The following is a 12,200-nucleotide window of genomic DNA, read 5'->3' on the forward strand; positions in this document are numbered from 1 at the left end:
TGCCTGCTACGGTTACATTTCTAGTGATTAATTGGCAAAAACAAGTTTTATTTTTAGTCCTAGGAGCTCCCTCTCTTCAGTCACTCTCTAGCCTGCCTCGATCACACATTGAGCCTCAGTTAACAGAAAATAAAATGGATTATGGATCATTTGGCTCAGTGGTCGCCTGCCAATCAGGAGGTTCGATCCCTGGCCCTACAGTAAATGCACCAACCCCAACCTTCCGATTTGCAGGCAACCGCTCATGTCAAAGTGTCCCTGGGCAAGACACTGAACCCTGAGTTGCCCCCGACGCCGCTACATAGGAGTGTAAATGTGTGTGAGTGTGTGTCTGATGAGCAGGTCACAGTGCATGAATGGTTCCTGTGTTATGTAAAAGCTCTTTGAGTAATCGTTGAGACTAGAAAAGCGCTATATAAGAAGAGTCCATTAACATTTACATCATTTCATTGGAGCTGACTTTACAAGCTGACTTTTCTATTGGCTGTTGAAACAGGGGACGTCTCTTACGCTCTAGGACCAGCCTCTGGAGACTCCACCAGCCGAGTCGCAGCCACACCATCATCTGGTTTGAGTCGAGCCTGAAACCTTTCTCTGAACCGGTGTGAAGCGGTTTTGTGTTGTTGAGAATCTTAGGTCTGAACTGGGATTAAAGCATTGGTAGAACCACCCTGCGCTGGCCATTAAACGGTTTCCCCACGGGGAGCGGTGGCGCCCAACTAACTTAAAGTTGAAGTTATTTCAACTTTGAACTCGTTGCCGCTGCATTCCATTCAGATCTGGTAATGAACACCACAAAGATGAAGTCAACGTTGTCTCAGTACTGGAATGTAGATTTTGAACGGTTCCAGTGAAGATGTGCATGCGTCACCCCCCCCCTCCAGTCTCAGTTGTCACCTCTGCAGTATTAATAAACCAAAGAGTCTATTTCTAATGATTCTATCTTTAGTATCTACTGTAACCACGGTCACATGATGGAATCTTCTCAGCCTTCAAATTTCCAATGGGAACCGTCATTCCGCAGCATTCCGGATTGCTGTGGAATGTTTCCATTGTGTGGGAATGGAAAGAGCCCATTGGGCAATACCCCTGGCAGATTATGACAGTGGTGCTAATCATTATGATGACAGTGGCTGGTGTTTAAGATAATAACTAAAAACAGGTCAACACAGGGACCCATTTAGGGTCAAATGTTAGAATCGTTATCACAGCCACACAACAGTCTCTGCTGCAGTGCCTTTGAGCAGGACACTGGTGCCACCTGACCCTGTAAGTTAGTAAGGAAGTAAGTAGTAACAAGTAGGAATGGTTGTTGTTTAAAATGTTTTGATACCATCATTTTTGCTTTGAGAAATATGAGCAGGTTCCAAACACGATTACACAAAATATCAAACACGATTTTTTAGCACTGATATCGCAATTCTATGCCACGATTTTTTTCAAATTGGCAGTACCAAACAGGTTTATTTTGGCACATCATATATAATAGTATATATATAGTATTATATAGATATATATATATATATATATATATATATATATATATATCTATTATATATACAGCACCACACACCATACAGAGGAGAGAGAGAGAGGCTTCAATGAAGAAAATGGCTTAGGAGCGATTTAAAACCTATTTTATTCAGTGTGTGTGTTTAACCCTCCTGTTGTCCTCAAGTCAAATTTGACCCCTTTAAAAAATGTCTATATCTATATGGGTAGCTAGGAGTTGGGTTGGGACTTCACCTCCTGGGCACTGCCAGGTGCTCTTGAGCAATGCACCGTACAACCCAGCCCCACTCCCGAGGTTACAGAGCTGAATAATGACCAGTGTCTTTAAGTGCTGCAGTAACCACTAGTTACCTCATCTCATGATTGGCAGCTACACATAATAATCAGGACTTAACAACACGTTTGGATGGAAGACGGACACCCACACAGTTACCATGATGAAGTTCTGCAGCAGTGACTGACATTTACCAGGATAGGTTTCTGATAGCAAATGCTAAACTGCCACATGGCTGTTCTCTTTAAATTATTTTCTCAGCTTGGGATGCTTCTGCTGGGAAGACGATGTTGCCATAAGCATCAACAATATCTGGATTAAAGTGTGATAGCTGACACCAGTGCTCTCCCAGTCTTTCTAAATCTGTCCCAGTATCTGAGCTGTGGATCTGCAGCCTCATTACAAAAAACGTCTGACCAGCGGCACATTTCCATGAGAACCAGCCAGCAACATCTCTCTGGGATGTTGTGGAAAGTTTCTGTTTTGTGGGAATGGAAAAATCCAGTCTGCGATGCTGCCGTGTATGTTGATGATCTTGAGATAACCTACTTTTAGACTTGGAAGGATTTTCTGAATATGTGACATTACTCTGTAAATATCTTCATCTCTGTGCCATGAACTAAAAAGGCCAACGAGCCAAGACTAAAACAACAACGCTTTTCTCAGTCACATTAGGTTTGGGGGATTTTTTTAAAACGTAAATGCAATCGCCGGAAGTAAAAAGCTAACATTAAGCCAAAATCAAACCACAGCACAGTCACATGACTGTGTCCCCACCACTAGCTTCCAAACACTTCCATAGATTTGGTGTTCTCCATGATGACGCTCGGATTCTCATTTAGTCACAGGTTAGCAACTTCCGTTTTTAAGAAACAAACAAGCTTAAACATACACAAGTGGTGTATTTCCTGGTGTATTTCCTGGTGTATTTCCTGGTGTATTTCCTGGTGTATTTCCAAGCGTAATTTCGACAAAAAGTAAAAATCTATTTAACCCTTGTGTTGTCTTCCCATCCAAATAGAAAATCAACACTTTTGTTGAGGCTTTATTATCAATGTATCTAACTTTTTCTTACATTTTTGTTCCATTTTTCACCGCTTTTGATGCTTTTTTTGACTTTTATTAACTTTAGTTTTACAGTTATTTTGGAATTTATGGTCAATAAACCTCATTTATAGGAAAGTATACCTAATGTTTGAGTTAGAAAAGCATAAATTAGGAATTATTTAGACTAAAATTTAAGGAATGGATGTTGATGGATAATCACTGGAATATGTCAACTTTTACTCAATACTATTTCAAAACAACTTTTTTTCATATGCTATAAAATTGAATGAGACGCCCCAAAATTAATGAAAGTAGAAATTTGTACTTGCCAAAAAGTGTGGAATCATGTTATTTTGGGTAGTTAAAAAGAACATTAATATAGGAAAATGGGTCAATTTGACCCAAGGAAAACATGAGGGTTAAAAAAAAACATTAATCAACCATTAAAAAAACAACAACAATGCCTTCAAGATGAGGGAACCTGAAATGCAAAAATGCGAACTCATTTGTGGGTTTTGGGACTCATCCCTGCAGCAGCGCTGGCAGGGAGATGTGATTGAGACAGACGTGACCTTCCAGCACCGGCAGCAAGTCCAATAAATCAGAGAGATAAGCAGGACTCTGCAGGTTAGGGCCAAGAACCAGCTACAGGCCGGCATGGCATTAGGAGACTGAAGAAAATGACTCTGATGGGTTTTTCTGGGACGCAAAGTCATTGTATTCAGTTTGAGTCATCTAAAGCATCAAAGTCCCACCAATAATAGCTGCTGTTGTTTCAGCTTAAAATAAACCGGTGCAAACACACTGTCAGAGCTGTCAGAATGCTTAAAATAGTATACAAACATTTATTGGACCTTCTTATTCTCTACTTTTTTGGCCTGTTCTCTCGGTTTGTTGCTTCCTGTTCCTTTCCCCCCCTCACTGCCAGAGACATTTTCTGTCTCTGGCTATATTTCTTCCTCTCATCATTATGATAAGGTCTATATAAAGAGACTTCAGATACAGTGTTAGGGGACCACTAAGGTCTATATCAAAGAGACTTCAGATACAGTGTTAGGGGACCACTAGGTCTATATAAAGAGACTTCAGATACAGTATTAGGGACCACTAAGGTCTATATAAAGAACTTCAGATACAGTATTAGGGGACCACTAAGGTCTATATAAAGAGACTTCAATACAGTGTTAGGGGACCACTAGGTCTATTAAAAGGACTTCAGATACAGTATTAGGGACCACTAAGGTCTATATAAAAGGACTTCAGATACAGTATTAGGGACCACTAGGTCTATATAAGAGACTTCAATACAGTATTAGGGACCACTAAGGTCTATATAAAGAGACTTCAGATCAGTATTAGGGACCACTAAGGTCTATATAAAGAGACTTCAGATACAGTATTAGGGACCACTAAGGTCTATATAAAGAGACTTCAGATCAGTATTAGGGACCACTAAGGTTATATAAAGAGTTTCAGACCAGTATTAGGGACCACTAAGGTCTTAATAAAGAGACTTCAGATACATTATTAGGGACCACAAGGTCTATATAAAGAGACTTCAGATACAGTATTAGGGACCACTAAGGTCATATAAGAACTTCAGATACAGTATTAGGGACCACTAAGGTCTATATAAGAGACTTCAGATACAGTAGTGGACCACTAAGTCTAATAAAGAGACTTAGATACAGTATTAGGGACCACTAAGGTCTATATAAAGAGACTTCAGATACAGTATTAGGGACCACTAAGGTCTATATAAGAGACTTCAATACATATTAGGGACCACTAGCGCTATATAAAAGCATCCAAGAGCACCATGTCATGGGACCTTTAAATTTAATCCGAGTGTGGCATAACCTGGGTAAGGTGTTCATGTGAGAGACTATATTATAAATTAAATCTGGTTATAATGGAAGTTATTTGAGTGTATGTAAACGCACTGTGTGGATTTGGAGAGTGCTATGCCCGTTCAAATGACTTTACTTCTTATAAATAATGATAATGATGTGAATCTTCGAGGAAGTGTCTCTTCAACAGCCTGTTGCCTGGGACATTAAAATGTTCACAGAGAACTGGATGTGTGAAGACTGTGTGTGTGTGTGTGTGTGTGTGTGTGTGTGTAGTACAGAGATGAGCATCTGTTATCTAACCAGACCACACGGGTCACAGGAAGACTGTCTTGGTCACACTGATGGTGATAAATTCTCTGATGGTTTTCTAAAGTATAAACCACAACGAACTATCATACTCATGTTGTAGAAGAGTAAGGTTTTTACACATGTCAACAAGGGCTGGGCAATATATTGATATTATATAGATAGCGTGATATGAAACTAGATTGTCCTAGATTTTGAAGTGACGTGATGTCATTTTCTGAACTTACCAGACTGTTCTAACTGTTCTAATGTTTGCCCACTTAGTTAAGTCCACATTACTGATGATTATTTATCTAAAATTAAGTAAATATTTTTTAAAAAGCACCAAGTCAACCCTACGATATTGTCACAATGTCAATATATTGGGTAATTTTCTCCATCGCAAAGCCCTAATGTCAACCTTAAAAGACAGGCTCATGGTTTTTGGTGTTAAAATCATAAGCAAACTTTTTTACGAAGTTTCTGGGTTCTGGAGGGGCGGACGTGCGCGTGCGGATGTGCACATGCACGTGTCATTAAGAACACACAACAAAATAAGAGTTTTCTTGCTAAGCAGAACATGGCAAAATAATCATTTTTATATTATACTATTTTGGTGATCGTTAGGAGCCAAAATCGAAGTTCAATTAATTGCAGAGCCCTATCTTTCAGCTATATCTGTCTAAACAACTGTTCCCTCAATACAATATCTAGTCTCATATCACAATACATCAATATAATATCAATATATTGCTAAGTCCTTCTGAAAAGGTTTGCGTGCAGACAAAAGTGATGCTGGTGTGATGTTTTACGATTTATCCATATTGGTGAGGACATGGTCTGCAGACTCAAAGAGAGATGAATCTTGTGTATGTTCAGGGTGTGGAGGGGAGTGGGCTTAGTTCTGTTTTCACTGTAGAGGCATGCAGGTTTAGACATGCACATACCAAGACATTCAGATAATGTGTGTCTGTGTTAGTCCGTGTGTGTGTGTGTGTGTGTGTGTGTGTGTGTTAGTCCAGAGGGTGTGTCAAATACGTTCTCTGCTTCAGGCAACAAGTTCAGCACAACCTTTTTGGAACGAACAATGAGATGTTTCTACTAAAGTGTACATTAAACAAGTTTCATGAAAACTACAAAACAGCCTTAAACACTTCAAAGGACAGAGGCGGGGATAACGTGTACACATCTGTACTGCATTTAAAGCTAGGACCTGATGATGTAACCTCAGCCAGACAACTCCATGCCTACACTTAACCCTTTAATCTAACTTTGGTCTAAACCATAACCCTTACACTGTGTGTGTGTGTCAAGTCATTTTACTTGTACAGCACATTTATTCGAACAACAGTTGACCCAAAGTGCTTTACAGGTAGAGCAGTAGAAGGCAGAATCAGCTGGCCTTAAAGATACATAATCAAGTGTGTGAGCTTTTATGACTCTAGTTAGGCAAACGTAAAGTCAAGTAATGTAACTTAGAATAAAATAATAGAACAGACTTTGCAAATATAAAACGATAAGAAAAAGTTGAGTTTTTTTTTTAGAAGGATTCAAGGGTAGTTAAAAGCAAGAAAGTAAAAATGCATCTTCAGATTTGATGTAAAACTGGCAATTGTATTACAGGATTTGATATGGGGTGAGAGGGTATTCCAGAGTTTGGGGGCTACAACTGAAAAGGCTGTGTGTGTGTGTGTGTGTGTGTGTGTGTGTGTGTGTGTGTGTGTGAGAGAAAATGTACGATATCTGCATGTACTGTACATGAGTGTGTGACTGGTCAACCACTCTGATGTTACTATTTTAGTAGACAAAACACTGCTGCACTTGTACTGTAGCAGTGGCAAGAGTCCCAACACTTGACTGCAGACATTTCAAGGTAGTCTTCACCTGCAAATGGTAAATTTATGATGAACATTACTACAAACTTTCAGCAGCTTTAGTCACCTAACCTATCTATCAGTGTCCACCTTCAATGTATCGTATCTCTTCAACCCATGTGTGAGATAGATAAAGAAAAGAGAAAGATTAGGAGAAGGAAAATGAACTACAAAAGGTCTACAGAGCTGTCAAGCTAACAAGAGAGGCAGTGTGATAGAAACAAAAGAAAGAGAGAGAGAGAGAGAGAGAGAGAGAGAGAGAGAGAGAGAGAGAGAGAGACAGAGAGAGAGAGAGAGAGAGAATGAAAGAAAGGTTGAGTTAAGTTTGAAAAACCAAACCTTAAAGCGCTGTTTGCACTGCTGGGAGAAACTAAGGGAGGGGAACCATGAGAAAGCACATGCACACGAAGAACAGACACAAAGAGCAAAATACTTATCTGTAATATAACTTTATGGTTTTATTAGAGACAGACGACAGGAAATGGGGCAGAGAGAGAGAGAAAGAGAGAGATGTGACAGATTTTTCTGCCAGTTAAAGGCCCCCCTTTAAGTGTATCTTGCAGCAAAATACAGTAAAAACTCAACAAAAACAATACATTAGGGATAAAAAAAACAGCAAAAAAAAAAAGTAAATTTAAATGTTGTCCCTTTTCACAAAGACCTACTGACCTGAGACACATCAGACCATGAATATACTGAACCTTTTGTGAAGGTGATCTACTGACACTGGAGGCTTCTTTCAACCTAGTGATCGTTTTTGAGCCAGAACTATTATGTGTCATGCATCATTACAAACTGGACGTGGGAATCACGATACAACTTTATTGTGATTTTAAACATATTGCATTATTTGGCAATATATTGCAATTTGTAACCTTTTTTCCAACTTCTAATTGTTCCCAATTTCAACTGATGTCGCCATAAGGAAACTTTGTCAACATCCGATTTATCTAAAAAGAAACATTTCTCTGTTTGTTCATCTCACTTCAAATTTATAGCTGCAAAATGGGACAAACTGACCAACACATATATATTAAAAGATCCATACAGTATTGCCACTGAAAATATCGCAATACTATGCTGTATTGATTTTTTCTAATTTCTAAGTTTGGGGTTAGAATCAGCTGAATTAATACGAGTTCAATAACAATTTAAGCGTTGTTTTGGTGTAGGAGCTAGGGGTCGGTACAAACGAATGATGTGACGTAACACTTACAGTATCGACATAATCGTGACATGACTGTCATAACTATGACATGATACTGTCATGAGGTGTCATAAAACTCATAAACAAGTCATACATCTTTAGGACTTTGGTCATTAAGTGTCATTTGATTTTTCACATTGATGTAAAAATGTACCTTGATTATGACAAGTTAACATTACATTTGTTTGTCTTTGTAATGACATGTTGACATGAACCAGGACGACATTAACAGAAGATGTATTTGTCATGACAACTTGACATTACACAGGATGACATTACCAGAGGAGGTCTTTGTCGTGAACACTTGACATGAACAGAAAATCCACCTCTTTTTGTATTCACGACATGTTGACATAATGATAATTATACTGTATTATATTATTACTTAATGTCACGTTATCATGACCAAGACAAATTCTGGTAATGTCACTTAGATAAATGTCACGTTGTCAGTTGTTACCGATGTGACTAATAAAGACAGGATTCAAATCACAGATATTCTGTTTTTATTTTTTTATTTACACCACATGTAAAACGGAGCTCCAGTTCCCCGTGTGGTGGGTATTTACTGAGAAACTCATGCTGACCCACACCGGCTCTTCCTCTTTCTTTTCTTTCTGTTTTATCAGTCTTTAACTGCTGTTTGGTTTCATTTCCTCCTGGCAATAGGAGAACCTCAGATGAACCATGATGCGGAGAGCCTGAAGCTCATCCAGCAACTGCTTCAAATAAGCTACTTAGCTGAGAGAGTGTTCAGGGCCTGATGTCATCAGGGGGAAAGCCAAATCCTAATTTAAACCAGGAACAACCCTCATTATATATCTGGAGTCTGTCACAGTCTACGTCAGACTCCATGAAGTCATTCAGGGGAGGAGGAGGGGGGGGGGGGGGGGGGGGGGGGGGGGGGGGGGTGCTCAGCCAAAACAGACCTGACAGAGTGTCCTCCCTTCACCTGGCTGACAGGTTGGTCAGCAGAGTTGCAGTCAGTGCGTTCATTTTGGGGCATCATATTCAATTTTATAGCATTTGAAAAAGTAATTGAAGTGCTTTTGAAATAGTATTGAGTAAAAGTTGACGTACTTTCCTTTAATTTTAGTCTAAATAATTCCTAACTTCTGCTTCAAACGTTATAGGTATAATTCCCTATAAATGAGGTTTTTTGATCATAAATTCAAAAAATAACTGTAAAACTAAAGTTAATAATTGTTTAAAGTTAAAAGTGACAAAAGTGTTGAATAAAGGGATAAAAACATAAGAAAAAGTTAAAACATCGATAAAAAGCGTCAACAAAAGGGTTGATTTTAAAATTTTGACGGGAAGACAACACGAGACCCTAGATGACCCCTTCAGTAACTGGGGTATTTACCTTCACTGTGGTTAGGCGTATGTGCATGCTCCAACTGCCCCTCCCCACTCGGCACGGAGAGGTTTTTAAACCAGAAATAATGCCCCAGCGCTGTGAAACGTAGATACCATACAACATAAAGCGATGCCTGAACCAGAGGGCCATCGGCAGCAAAGCTGTCCCTCTGCTTTACTCCCCACCGATGCGGCAGCAGAAACCGGGAGATAGCTTAGCATACTGTCTATCTCCGGGATGTCATCGCTGTGACGTAAGAAAAAAGTGGAGGGACCGAGCAGCCCCCGCTGCGGCCGCTGGATAACGCTAGTTGGCTAATGACGCTGGTTAGATATAATGAGCACTGAGCATCCTACGCTGGGACAGGAGTGTGTGAATGAAAGCTTGCGTTGTTAAATTTGACTAATTCAGTGGCCAGTCGGTGTGGTTTTGACTACTCTGAAGACTACAAGTTATGGGTATGTGGAGTTAGAAAGACTAAGATTCCCCAGACCTTCTGTAGCCCACTCCTCATCTCTGCTGTAGGCTAGCAGCTGTAGGGTATATTAGTCGCTACTAGCATAACACCCCCCCCCCCAATCTCCAACTAAACTGAGTATAGTGCCTACACTTGGAAACCATAATCAATTCATGAGCTACAAAACATTTTAAGCACCTGCTCAAAAAAAGAAATGCTCCTGGGTAAAAAGAAGACCAAAATGTCTAAAATGTAATAAAAGGGGTAAAAATGTGCCCCAATTCTCACACACACCCACACACACACACACACACACACAACACACACCACCCACACACACCCACACCACACACACACCACACCACACAACACACACACACACACACCACACACAACACAGGTTTTAAGTTAGCATGCGTTGTCTGGCTGAGGTTACATCATCAGGTCCTAACTTTAAATGCAGTACAGATGTGTGCACACGTTATCCCCACCTCTGAAGTGTTTGAGGCTGTTTTGTAGTTTTCATAAAACTCATGAAAGTTTAATGTCCACTTTAGTAGAAACATCTCATGGTTCCAAATTCTAAAAGCAACATAGTACAGCAGCAAAAAACATAATGTGGGCTCCCTGAACTGGGAGTTCTTTTTCTAGCACTTCTCTCACACATGAACCCATTGCATAATATGCTATAGAATTTATTTGAAAACTTTCATTGAATGATACCAATATTGATTCATAAAATCCAGGAACCTAGGGAATCCACTGGTACCAACCATGTCATAGCTTGTCAGGAAGGGGCGTTAAATAACGCTCCAAAGTTAAAATACATTTCAGGCGAGGGACAAACTGGCATGGCTATTTAAAAACATGTCCCTTCACCTTTGACCTCAAGATATCTGAATGAAATTTCACTCCAAAGGTAGACTGTAGAGTCTGTAGAGCTGCACTGTGTCCCATAACATGGTGCTTTTTGGATGTTTTCATATAGACCTTAGTGGTCCCTAATACTGTATCTGAAGTCTCTTTTATATAGACCTTAGTGGTCCCCTAATCTGTATCTGAAGTCTCTTTTATTAGACCTTAGTGGTCCCTAATACTGTTCTGAAGTCTCTTTTATATAGACCTTAGTGGTCCCTATACTGTATCTGAGTCCTTTTATATAGCCTTAGTGGTCCCTAATACGTTATCTGAAGTCCTTTTATATAGACCTTAGTGGTCCCCTATACTGTATCTGAAGTCTCTTTATATAGACCTTATTGGTCCCTAATACTGTATCTGAATCTCTTTATATGACCTTAGTGGTCCCTATACTGTATCTGAAGTCTCTTTATATAGACCTTAGTGGTCCCTAATCTGTACTGAAGTCTCTTTTATAGACCTTAGTGGTCCTAATACTGTATCTGAAGTCTCTTTTTTATAGACCTTAGTGGTCCCTAATACTGTACTGAAGTCTCTTTTATATAGACCTTAGTGGTCCCTAATACTGTATCTGAAGTCTCTTTTATATAGCACTTAGTGGTCCCCTAATACTGTATCTGAAGTCTCTTTTATATAGACCTTAGTGGTCCCTAATACTGTATCTGAAGTGAAGAAGAAAAGCACCTTTTGCTGGCAATTCATATCTATGTTATCGTCCCTGCATAAGAATAAAGAGCAGTTCTGGTGGTGACTCTTGTTATAATGCTCCATGACATGTTTTATCAGTTATACAGTCAATATTGAACTTTAGCAGGAAAATCACAGTTATTATTTTGTCAACTTCAATGTCAATTTATAAAAAATATATATAAAAATGTGCTGGGAAATAAATGATTGTCTGGAAGATGGTGAAGGCACATTTCTATAAATTATTAAAAAAACTGCAGTCAAAGCATGTAGACTACAAACCAGGTGTGCTTACCCACTGTGCGGTAAGAGCATCTGCTCTTGTGTGCAGTGTGTGTGTGTGTGTGTGTGTGTGTGTGTGTCTGTGGGCTAATAAAGCACAGCCAGAGAGGCCAAACAGAGCGTGACTGATGATCGTATCTGACCCCAGCCAATCACACCAGGAAGTGTTTATAGGTGCAGGGACGGCTGCTTTTAATTTCAGCTGCTTCGGTCCCAGCGAACAGTCCGCACAGGAAACCTGAGGAAAGACCAGCTACAGCTGGGTTTATAGCTGCAACATCTCAAAACACTTCCCTCTTTAACTAGTCTCTTCTCAGTGCTGTGGAGGAGAGTCTGGCTACACCACAGAGACCAGGGGTGGCACGGCTCATGAAAAAACACCCGAACCGTTCGGTCTGCTTGTTTCAGTTCGGACATAGACAGTTAAAGAAATGGACCAACAGA

The 12,200-nt window shown here is 39.8% G+C and overlaps 1 protein-coding gene and 1 long non-coding RNA gene across 2 annotated transcripts in view; one reads left to right on the top strand and one right to left on the bottom strand.

Moving 5' to 3' along the window:
* The window catches only part of LOC116692786 (uncharacterized), a 23,539-nt gene extending 17,326 nt beyond the window's left edge, over positions 1 to 6,213 (top strand). The window contains exons 2-3 of the long non-coding RNA XR_004332783.1: positions 2,262 to 2,271; positions 6,203 to 6,213. This is a non-coding gene — a long non-coding RNA (uncharacterized LOC116692786). The remainder of the gene's footprint in view (positions 1 to 2,261; positions 2,272 to 6,202) is intronic.
* Positions 1 to 12,200, bottom strand: part of cables2b (Cdk5 and Abl enzyme substrate 2b) — a gene marked incomplete in the record, with an annotated part of 41,020 nt that overhangs the window by 22,970 nt on the left and 5,850 nt on the right.

This window comes from Etheostoma spectabile, chromosome 7 (genome assembly GCF_008692095.1).
Source record: "Etheostoma spectabile isolate EspeVRDwgs_2016 chromosome 7, UIUC_Espe_1.0, whole genome shotgun sequence".
NCBI classification, from domain to species: domain Eukaryota; kingdom Metazoa; phylum Chordata; class Actinopteri; order Perciformes; family Percidae; genus Etheostoma; species Etheostoma spectabile.